Source organism: Mauremys mutica, chromosome 1 (genome assembly GCF_020497125.1).
Source record: "Mauremys mutica isolate MM-2020 ecotype Southern chromosome 1, ASM2049712v1, whole genome shotgun sequence".
Lineage (NCBI taxonomy): Eukaryota > Metazoa > Chordata > Testudines > Geoemydidae > Mauremys > Mauremys mutica.
The window spans coordinates 86,570,665-86,581,526 of NC_059072.1; the positions used below are offsets into that span (position 1 = coordinate 86,570,665).

General features: G+C 40.7%; 1 protein-coding gene across 4 annotated transcripts in view; it reads right to left on the bottom strand.

Annotated features, from left to right (window-relative positions):
- The window catches only part of ANKS1B (ankyrin repeat and sterile alpha motif domain containing 1B), a 764,239-nt gene that overhangs the window by 415,763 nt on the left and 337,614 nt on the right, over positions 1-10,862 (bottom strand). The window lies entirely within an intron of this gene.

Consider the following 10,862-nt stretch of genomic DNA (forward strand, 5'->3'; position numbering starts at 1 on the left):
TTTGCTCATACTAGAAAACTGGAGTCTCAAAAAGAGGATCAAGATTAATTTCCATGTTTCTTAGCATGATTATTCTCAGCGTGATAGAGTTCATGATTCTAAAGAATGGTAGGAGGGAAAACCACAGAATAAAGATAATGGATTTCAAGAAGGCAGACTTCAGCAAACTCAGGAAGTTGGTAGGTAAGTTGCCATGGGAAGCAAGTCTAAGAGGAAAAACAGTTCAAGAGAGTTGGCAATTTTCAAAGAGACATTATTAAGTACACATGAACAAACTATCCCACTGCATAGGAACGATAGGAAGTATGGCAAGATATCACCCTGGCTTAACCAGGAGATCTTCAATGATCTGAAACTCAAAAAAAGACTCCTACAAGAAGTGGAAACTAGGTCAAATTACAAAGGATGAATTTAAAAAAAAAAGCATTGGGGGACAAAATCAGAAAGGCCAAGGCACAAAATGAAATTAAACTAGCTAGAGACATAAAGAGTAACAAGAATGCATTCTACAAATATATTAGAAGCTAAAGGAAGACCAAGGACAAGGTAGACCTATTACTCAATGAGGGGGGAAAAGACAATAACAGAAAGTGTGTAAATGGCAGAAGTGCTAAATGATTTTTTTTGTTTCAGTTTTCACCAGAAAGGTTAGCAGCAATTGGATGTCTAACATAGTGAACGCCAGTGAAAATGAGGTATGATCTGAGGCTAAAATAGGGAAAGAACAAGTTAAAAATTATGTAGACAAGTTAGATGTCTTCAAGTTAGCAGGGCCCAACGAAATACATCTTAGAATACTCAAGAGGTGGACTGAGGAGATATCTGAGCCATTAATGATCATCTTTGAAAACTCATGGAAGATGGCAGAGATTCCAGAGGATTGGAAGAGGGTAAGAATAGTGCCAATCTATAAAAAGGGGAATAAGGATAAACCGGGAAATTACAGACCAGTTATCTTAACTTCAGTACCTGGAAAGAAAATGGACCAAATAACCAAGCAATCGATTTGCAAATACCTAGAAGATAATAAGGTGATAAGTAACAGTCAATATGGATTTGTCAAGAACAAATCATGTCAAAACAACCTAATAGCTTTCTCTGACAGGGTAGCAATCCTTGTGGATGGGTGGAAGCAGAAGATGTGATATATCTTGACTTTAGGAGGCTTTTGATACTGTCTCACATGACCTCCTCATAAACAAACTAGGGAAATACAGCATAGATGGAGTCACTATAAGGTGGGTGTATAACTGGTTGGAAAATCATTCCCAAAGAGTAGTTATCAATGGTTCACAGTCAAGCTGGAAGGGCATATAGAGTGGGGACCCACAGGAATCAGCCCTGTTCAATATCTTTGTAAATTATTTAGATAATAGCATAGAGAATACACTTATAAAGATGGTGGATGATACCAAGCTGTGAGGAGTTGCAAGTGCTTTGGAGGATAGGATTAAAATTCAAAATGATCTGGACAAACTGGAGAAGTGGTCCTAAATAAATAGTATGAAATTCAATATGGATAAATGCAAAGTACTCCACTTAAGAAGGAAAAATCAGCTGCAAACTAGGAAATGACTGCCTAGGAAGGAGTACTGTGGAAATGGATCTGGGGTTATAGTTGATCACAAGCTAAATATGAGTAAATATTGTAAAACTGTTGCAAAAAAAGCAAACCATTCTGGGATAGATTAGCAGCAGTGTTGTAAGCAAGACACAAGCAGTAATTCTTCCACTCTGCGCTGACAAGGTGTCAGCTGGAGCATTGTGTCCATTCTGGGCACCACATTCTAGGAAAGATGTGGACAAACTGGAGAAAGTCCAGAATAAAAATGATTAAAGGTCTAGAAAACATGACTATGAGGAAAGATTGAAAAAATTAGGTTGGTTTAGTATGGAGAAGAGAAGACTGAGTGGGGACATGATAACAATTTGCAAGTACATAACAGGTTGTTACAAGGAGGAGGGAGAAAAAATGTTCTCCTTAATCTCTGAGGATAGGACAACAATCAATGAGCTTAAATTGCAACAAGGGAGATTTAGGTTGGACAGTAGAAAAAAATTCCTGTCAGGGTAGATAAGCACTGGAACAAACTGCCAAGGGAGGCTGTGGAATCTCCACTATTGGAAGTATTGAAGAATAGGTTAGACAAACACCTTTCAGGAATGATCTAGTTATTATGTAGTCCTGCCTTGAGTGCAAGGGACTGGACTAGATGACCTCTCGAGGTCTCTTTTGATCCTACATTTCCACACTTCTATGATTCTATAATTGGCTGATTCATCCAGGGCTTATGATGGCAAAAACTCCAATGAAGAGTCAGGACAAAAAGGAACCTCTTTTTAACAGAAGCCAGAGGTGGCCAATGTAAGCTAAATATTGAATATCACTGGTTTGTATTCAGGATGGCTGAGAGATGCATTGATTCAGAGTACCAACTTAAGCAGCTGGTAGAGCCTTTCTGGAATCTTTGACAAAACTAAAACTGCCTCCTCGTCCCCAAGCAGAACCCCTCCAAGGATTCTGATAACAAGTCCTGGCCTTCCTTTTGGTGAAACCTCCAAGTGAGCCTTGCTAGCACAGTGAGATCTAATTTACCCCTCCCTCTCACAGCAGTAGAGATGCTGGCTTGGTATTTCAGAGTGAAGATCTAAGGAAAATTAGTACAGTATTTCCTTTCAAATAGCATTTAATTCTACTCTTGCCAAAAGCTGCCAAAAATTTTATGGACTCAAAGATCTTCAGGGATCATTCTAAATCTACACAGGGCCAGACTGAGTGCTGCCTTTGCTCAGCTATTCAGGGATAGAAGCTTGTGCAGCTGTTCAAGGACAGCACACAATGGCAATCCCTTGCTCCTTGTATTCTTGGTAATGCAGAGATTGACTGCTCCTGTTCTCCCGTCCACCGCTACCAAGAAGGTAGTTAAAAGGGGTTAGGGACAGGAGGATGAGGCCATGGCTATGTGTTTTTCCACCACCAGCCTGCACAGCAGGGCTGGCCTGGCCTGCCAGAGGAAACATTCTGTACCAGCCCTCTACTCCCATAAACATGAAACAGCACTGGAGCAGACTGCACCTGCCTGAGACACAATGTCCTTGATGTTCCTCCTTGGGCAGGACTTGTGACTGCATGCCGCAATTTAGCACATAATGTTCAGAATGCTAAAGCTGGCATTAGGGCTTTTATGTTACTGTTTATACAAATTTATTTTTTCTTGAGCAATTACTGACTTCACATCTGATGAAGCTGCAGAAAATGAGTTATTTCATCTAAGGTCAGAAATAATTTTTGCTTCTGGCATGTACTTCAAAGCAATTTTTAGAATATGAAACCAAAGCGATATCTTGTGCTAAAATGCCTCATTTTGATCTTTAACCTCAGAAACATGGAAAGCATGCAGATTTAAACACTTATAGAGCATGACAGAATCCTGTGGCTCATCGATTAAGTGTTCCAGTCCAACAAAACCCAATATTAAGTAACTTTTCAAACATATATTCACATATCAATCTGGTTTAGAATTGTTCCCCTAGTATTTTTTAATGCATACATTTGCCTCTAGTACTTTTTACTTAAAAAATTTGACCTGATAAAGAAACAGCCACCCATGTAATTTTGATGATGCTAGGTCTAATCCAATCCAAAGCCCACTACATCTCAAGTAGAAGTCTTTCCATAGACTTCAATGGACTTTACCCTAAAGAGTAAATATGCTTTGACTAGTAATCAGAATTTTTCATTTTAATAGAATATATAGGTTCTGTCAAAGATTCTGTTACATTTACCAGGGCTTAAAAATATAAATAGCACAAACATAGGCCCATATCTAAAGCATCTGAATAGTTGGTTATATCCACCCATAGGGAGTCCTCTTGCCTTCAAGGAACAGAGTGTTCTAGAGCACTGTATCTAATCAAAGTTTTTTGAGACATTTCATTAATAGTTTTCAGTCTACAAACCAGTCCATAGAGGTGGCACACAATGAAATTTCTGAAATCCATTCAAGTACCATAGGGACCTTTTCTGATTTCCACTGTCTACATAGAATTGAACATGAAAAATAAAAGAATGCAAAAATTTGTCAGAAACAGTACAAGAGAAGCATTGGATCAAGTAGAGCAGTGGTTCTCAACCAGAGGTCTGGGCCTCCCTGGGGGGCTGCGAGCAGGTTTCAGGGGGTCTGTGAAGCATGACTGGCATTAGACTCACTGGGCCCAAGGCAGAAAGTCAAACCTTTATCACACAGGACTGCAACCCAGGGCTCCGAGCCCTGCAATGTGGTGCTGAAGCCTAAGCAACTTAGCTTTGCAGCGCTCACTGTGGCTGTAATCTGAGTTAGAAGGAGTTGGAGCCTGGTCCTGCAAGTAGTAAGGAGTAGATCCTCAACTGGTGTAAATTGTCATAGCTACATTGACTTCACCAGCTGACTATCAGCCCCGAATGTAGTGCTTATTACTTGAGTAGTCCCATTTGTTGCAATGGGACTACTTGTAATAACTGTGCTCAGTGCTAAGTGCATGATTTACACACTTGCACCAGCACACAAAAGTGAATAGCTAGCTAGCTCTGACAAATAGCCATGAACCAAATTCCATCTCTGGACTCCCATAAAAGTCAAATCTAGTAGTTTTCCATGAACCATTACAATAAAAGCAATACAGAGAAAAATCTCAACACAGTGCTTAATTATACTGAAAATCTCAAAAATGATTCAGGGGGTATCCAGCTCTGCCTTATTTAAATCCCATAAGGTGAAGAAAGGAAACTATTTTACAATACTTCCAGAGGCAATTACACTGAGTATTTTATAGTTGAAACAGGTACTAATATAACCCATGATCATCCATAAAGTAAGAAGTGATAGTGTACCATAGTCCAATATATGTGACATTGTTCAATTTACAGAGATGCCCTCTAAAATCTAAAGAGCTAAATTGTGCAGTAATAGAGCATACCTGGTCAAGATTCCAGCAATGCATGATGGCAAAATGCTATTGTTCTAATACTGACGTAGCACAGCTTTTGTGACAATGGTGTGCTTTCACTGCTGAAAAGGAAAATTGCTTCCCCTAGGCTACTGTTGCTATTGGTGATATTGAAATCTCTGTGATATGCTGCAGAACATGGAAAAATGTTGATGAGTGAAAGATACAATATAACAGTTAAGCATTTCCTGAAAGATTGTCTTGTGGTTATGGCATTGGACTGGGACTCAGGAGATCTCTAGTCCATTAAATGACTTGCCCATGGTTGAGAAGAAGAATCTCTCTGGCCCAGATCCCCTAAAATATTTAGGATCCTAACTTCCACTGAAGCTGGGGGCCTAAAAACCTTTGAGGATCTGGGACTATCTTTCCCATGCGTAAAATGAGGTTAATAATACCTCTTTTCTCTGTCCATGGATAGCAGTTAGAAGATACTGTAAGTTTCACTGACTTGTAATGACACCCTAGAGGCCATTTTACCTTCAGGGATTGTTATTGTACAGCTCACTTTGGCCATAATCCTCCTGCCACTGGCTTGGGGAGGGCTAAGCTGGGGTCAACCAAGCCCTAATAATTTGGTGATTATTTTACTGTATAAAACAAGGATTGTTTTGAATGCTCAACATTCACTTGTATCACTCCTTAAGGGTGACACAAAACTATTTGCAAAACTACAACAAAAATAATGGATAGTATTTTGCCCAGGTTGCTCTATGAAAATCAAGTGGATTTTTACCACTTTTAGAAGTCTCCCTGATAATTTACAGAGACTGAAGGGCTTTTCCAGGTCTCCAGAAACCAGATATTTCAGTGCTACCTTTCCTTTGTGGCTCAACATCCATCTATTTCCCTTTTATTGTCCCTCTTCTCCTGGCTGGCACAGGCCTTGGAGGAGTTTGTGAGCTGGCAAGAGATACCTGGCACTTTGTGAGGGGAGAGAAATAAAAGTCCAGCAAGCAGTGGAGGGACATTATGGATCTCCCTCATGCACCTGTCTACAGGCCAAAATGGGTACCACCCAAGCAGGGTTTAAAGTGGCTAATATCCATTACATTTAAGATCTTTGCTCAGAATTTTCAGTGGGAATAGCTCTTATAGATGTAGCTAGATGTATTAGCATGTGAGAGAATGCTGGTTCATATGTTGAATGGAGTGATTGTTTTGGATATGTTACTGACAGGGCATAGGTAAGTGGTTTGTTCATGTTTTGTCACAACTTAAAAAGCAGTGACCATGTTGCAGTATATGACGGAAGTTAACCCCGCACAACAAAGCCAGCCTCGAACTGGGAATGACAGGCCTCAGTGGTGGCACAGGTTTGAGAACTCCCACCCTTAACATGCCCATTTTTCTACACACAAAAGGCAGGGAAATAGGGGTAGCACCCAGGGCCGCCCACAACATTTTGACACCTGACACGGGGAGCTCAAATGATGCCCCCATGCCCTATCACTTGGGCCAAAACTTTGAAAGGTCTCAATTCTGCCTTCGTCCTGTTCTGCTCCTCTCATGGTACTGCTCTGCTACCTACCCCAATAAAGGAGAACTAATAACTTAAAATGCCTTGTTCAAAAATTTTAAGTAACATTTAACTTTCAAACGCCTGATCAGCAAATGTAACTTTTCTTGTCTGCATAGTAAACACTGGCATTTTTATCTGTTTGAATAATCAAAGTAGTGCTTTTCGTGCCTTCTTGGTTGCAAAGATTTGAACTGCTTCCTGCAGGTCCACAGTCTGGGCCAGCTCATGCTCTGTTGAGATGGTTGCAAGGCCGACCAGCATCTCCTGTGTCATTGTGGAGCGTAGATGTGTTTTTATTAACTTCAGCTTGGAGAAGCTGTGTTCTTCACTGGCAACTGTTACAGGAAATGTTAGAAGTATGCGCAGAGCAACAAAAGCTTTTGGAAAGAGGATGGTCATCTTATTTGTGCACATATATTCCAGAACAGCCTTTGGAGTTGATCCTGCTGAAATGTATCTTGAAAGGGCTTTCAGTACATCACCTAAATCACTCGCATCAATATCACGCAGGTCAACACTGTCTCTAGTGCCCTGCATTGCTGGTGTAGGCCTTCTTCAGGTATAGTGAGGAGTTTTGGAATATATCATAGAACATCCCAAATATACTGCTGTGTTCCTTGAGCTACAAGAAATGTTCAACTGACTGTATTGCACATTCTAGCATCTGGTTAAAGAATTCAACTTTAAATTGTTGTTTGGGATCTCTTATGGGATTATCCCATGCCTCATAATCAAAATGTCTTCTTCTTCAGTGACTCTTGTATTCTTGAATGGGTGGAAAAATAGTTTCAGTGTAAAGTTCCTCTGCCAACTTCTGTGCACTCTTCAGAACGTTTTGAAATCCCCCATCTGACCGGTAAGACTGTAGGTATGACTTTGCTTTGTCCAGTTGTTCTATTGCTCCAGATATATCAAGTCAACACCTTGGATTCTCTTGCTTACAACATTTATTTCAAACAGTATGTAATGCCACAATACTAAGCCACATCGAAATTTGAAGTTATGTATGTTTCTGGTGATTCCATTTCCCTCTGCCACTGTTCTCCCACGAACAGTTCCTGTCATAGCATTCAGGGCTTTGGAGCTGTGCTTCGGCTCCGCTCCAGCTCCAGGCAAAAACCTGCAGCTCCACTGCTCCGGAGCTGCTCCGTGCTCCAGCTTCGGGCTCCGCTCCAAAGCCCTGATAGCATTATCCTCCATAATGGCAGCTATGGCATCAACTATCTTCCCAATTTGGTTTTTGATAGGCTTTATCACCTCCACTCAACTTTCCCATCATGTGGAACTCAGTGGTTTCAGTGTCAGAGAGGATGTTCCCAGATGTTGCTTCAAAATTTGCCATCAATGAGTTAATGCAGAGAAAAATACATAAATGCTTTGAATTACATTAAAAAATTCAGCAGCCTCACTAGACACTGATGCTGCATCACTGACCACCAAGTTCAATGAATGAGAACTGAATGGGACAAAAAAAGCTCAAGGGTTTAACTCTCGGATCCGTGACTGCACTCCTCTGTTCTTTCCTTTCATGTTGGCACCATTATTGTAGCCCTGACCTCTCATGTCAGCTATCACAATTCCCGTATCTTCCAGCTTTTTAAGAAGCACATTTGTCATACCAGCTCCTGTAGTATCATCAATGTCAATAAATTCTAGAAAATGCTCTCTGACAGTCACCATTGCAGGGACATTTTCACTAGGTTCTGTGGTTGTTACAAAATGCACCATTAACGTTGTTTGTTCCATATGACTGATGTCAGGTGTGCAGTCCAGAATAACAGAGTAATATCTTGCTGACTTCAGATATGCCACAATCTGCTATTTGACTTTTGTTGCCAGTACTGTATGATCTCATTTTGGATTGTTTTTTCAAGTTAGCGGTGTGTGTACATTTCTTGAGTGATGACTCTTAGATGGTCCTGGAGTACAGCATCAAACTCAGCCATCAGCTCCACAATTTTAAGGAAGCGTCCATTGTTTGGCACATACAGCTGATCTGAAGGGCCATGCAGTGCTAGGTTTTGGGTAGCAAGCATTCTCACAATGGCAATGAGTCTTTTCAAAACATTTTGCCAGGAAAGAGACTCTGATGCAATCTTTTCTTGATGCTGATCATCTATGGTGGCCTTTAACCTTAGTCTCATCTCAAGCTCTTTCCCTCTTATGGAATGCTCTCTGGTGATTTGCTGCCTTCTCATGGCATGCCAGATTTCTAGCCAGATTTTTCCAGTCCTTTGTTCCTGTAGAACCCAATGTAGCTGGAACATTAGACTGGAGGAGTTTGCAACAAAAACAGTATGCAGCATTCTGGATTTTTGAGTACATAAACCATGCCCTCTCCACTTTGTCACCATTGGGGATTTCACGCCAGTAATGTGTTGGATGGAAACTTTTATTTTCATTGTCTTTGGGGAACATGAAGTTTTTCGCTTGCTGTGGCCCATGGAGTACAAGGAAGTCCCTCAGGCTACTGCTCAAGTGGGTCCACAGTCCTGGATAATAAACTTAAGGAACTAAATTCAGCAGCAGCTGTTTCTTGTGCCTCCACCACACTCTTCTCTGATCTACACTTTTCTTCAGGAATGTGCATGGTTACATCCATTTGAGATGGAGATATGGATGCTACAGTAGCTGCCAGGTCACCTGCATGCTGACTAACTGGAAGATCAGGCATCTCCTCACCACTCACATCCTCACTGGCGCCGGAAGGCTCACCGTGAACATTTGTGTCTATGTATCTCAGGAGAGCTCCTTCCTGCATGGAGAGAAAAGCTTCCTTTGCTTTTTTTATTTTTCTGAATGCTGCCCCAGAGGGGCATTTTCTTCTTTCACTCATGACTGCTGTTCTGTGCCAGCTATAGTGGCTCTCAACACTCAATTGAAGGGGACAAATAAGCAGGCTGGTAGCAGGGCCTGAGTGAGGGAAGATATCAGCGTCTTAAGGGCCTAACTAGCTTCTATTACTTCAGTTGACTGCCTGTTCTCATCAAGTGGGTTCAGGGAAGCAGCAGGAAACAGGAAGCTCCCTGAGAAGCTGGTGTTAATCAGTCCAGGCTCCTGGGGGTGCTAGAGAGGTACATAAGAGGCTCCTCCTCCTCTCTCTCCCAGCAGCTCCTGCTGCTTTCTGTTATTCCCTCTCATCTTTTCTCTTGCTTGCCTGTTATGTTTCTTGAGAGCAGAGAGAATACATATACACCAGCAGCAGACACAATTTTCTACACTCTGGGTCCTAGTGGCACCCCACACACACACAGTCTGGCACCTGAGGCGGCCGCTTCAGCTTGCCTCATGGTAAGGCCAGCCCTAGTACCACCACCCTTGCTAGCTATGACAAAGCTGGATACTATTTACTGTTTTAACAATTTGTTTTAAAGGAGTTGATTTTGAAAAAGTATTGCAGCCAGTGACCTTAAATCCAAACACCTGTGTTCAGTGTATTTATTTGTGTGGGTTGCATAAGCCTGGAGTGGCACTTGACAACCATGTATCATTTAGAATACAGTGTAGCTGACAGGAAGAATAAAAGAGAAGTATGCCCACTGGAAGAAGCTTATTACTCACCATATAGTACAACAGAAATTAACTCACTCCCACCAATGTGGCTTTGCTGTGAAGAGTACTAGTGATTTGCCTATCAATTTTTTTTAATATGCCTCCAGGTGAAGCAAAGTTGGTATCTATTTTCCTTGTTGTTCCCTTTAGACACAAACATTGAATATCCAGAAAGGCAAGTGACAAGCTGAATCCATTAGGAAGCCAGGCTTGGATGCTAATAGCTTTAGTAAAGTAATTACTAAGAATTAGGATAACAGTTACACTTTTCTCCCATATAGGACAGTATTTTTCTAGATACAAATCAATTTATCAAAAGAAATATACAATTTAGAGATCTGAAGACTAAATATCAAAAGAAATTGACATTGTAGATTTAATTATTTTGAGCAGTAGCAGATCTCAGAAAATGCACTGTATTACTGGTTTATTCTAAAACTGTGATCAATCTATCCACTTTATTCCTAGAGGATTTATTAATGCTTATATTTTAAATGAATTAAGAAGTGCAACAGTAACAAGACAGGTCTCATATATATATTTTAAATGAGCAAGTGTGTGTGTGTGTGTGTTTTTTCCCCCAAGGAGCCAGCAAGAATATCTCAATCTGTTAGGACTGTTAAGCCTTAAAACAGACTTTTCTATACTTAAATTAGTCATAACTCTCAAACTTACTGAATCATAATTTATTCAATTTAACTGAATTTAAGCTAAACCAGACTCAGTTAAATAATTATGATAATAAAATTGGGACAATGCACTAGCTTTCCATACAGATCAGGTTGATGGAATTTTTCAAAAC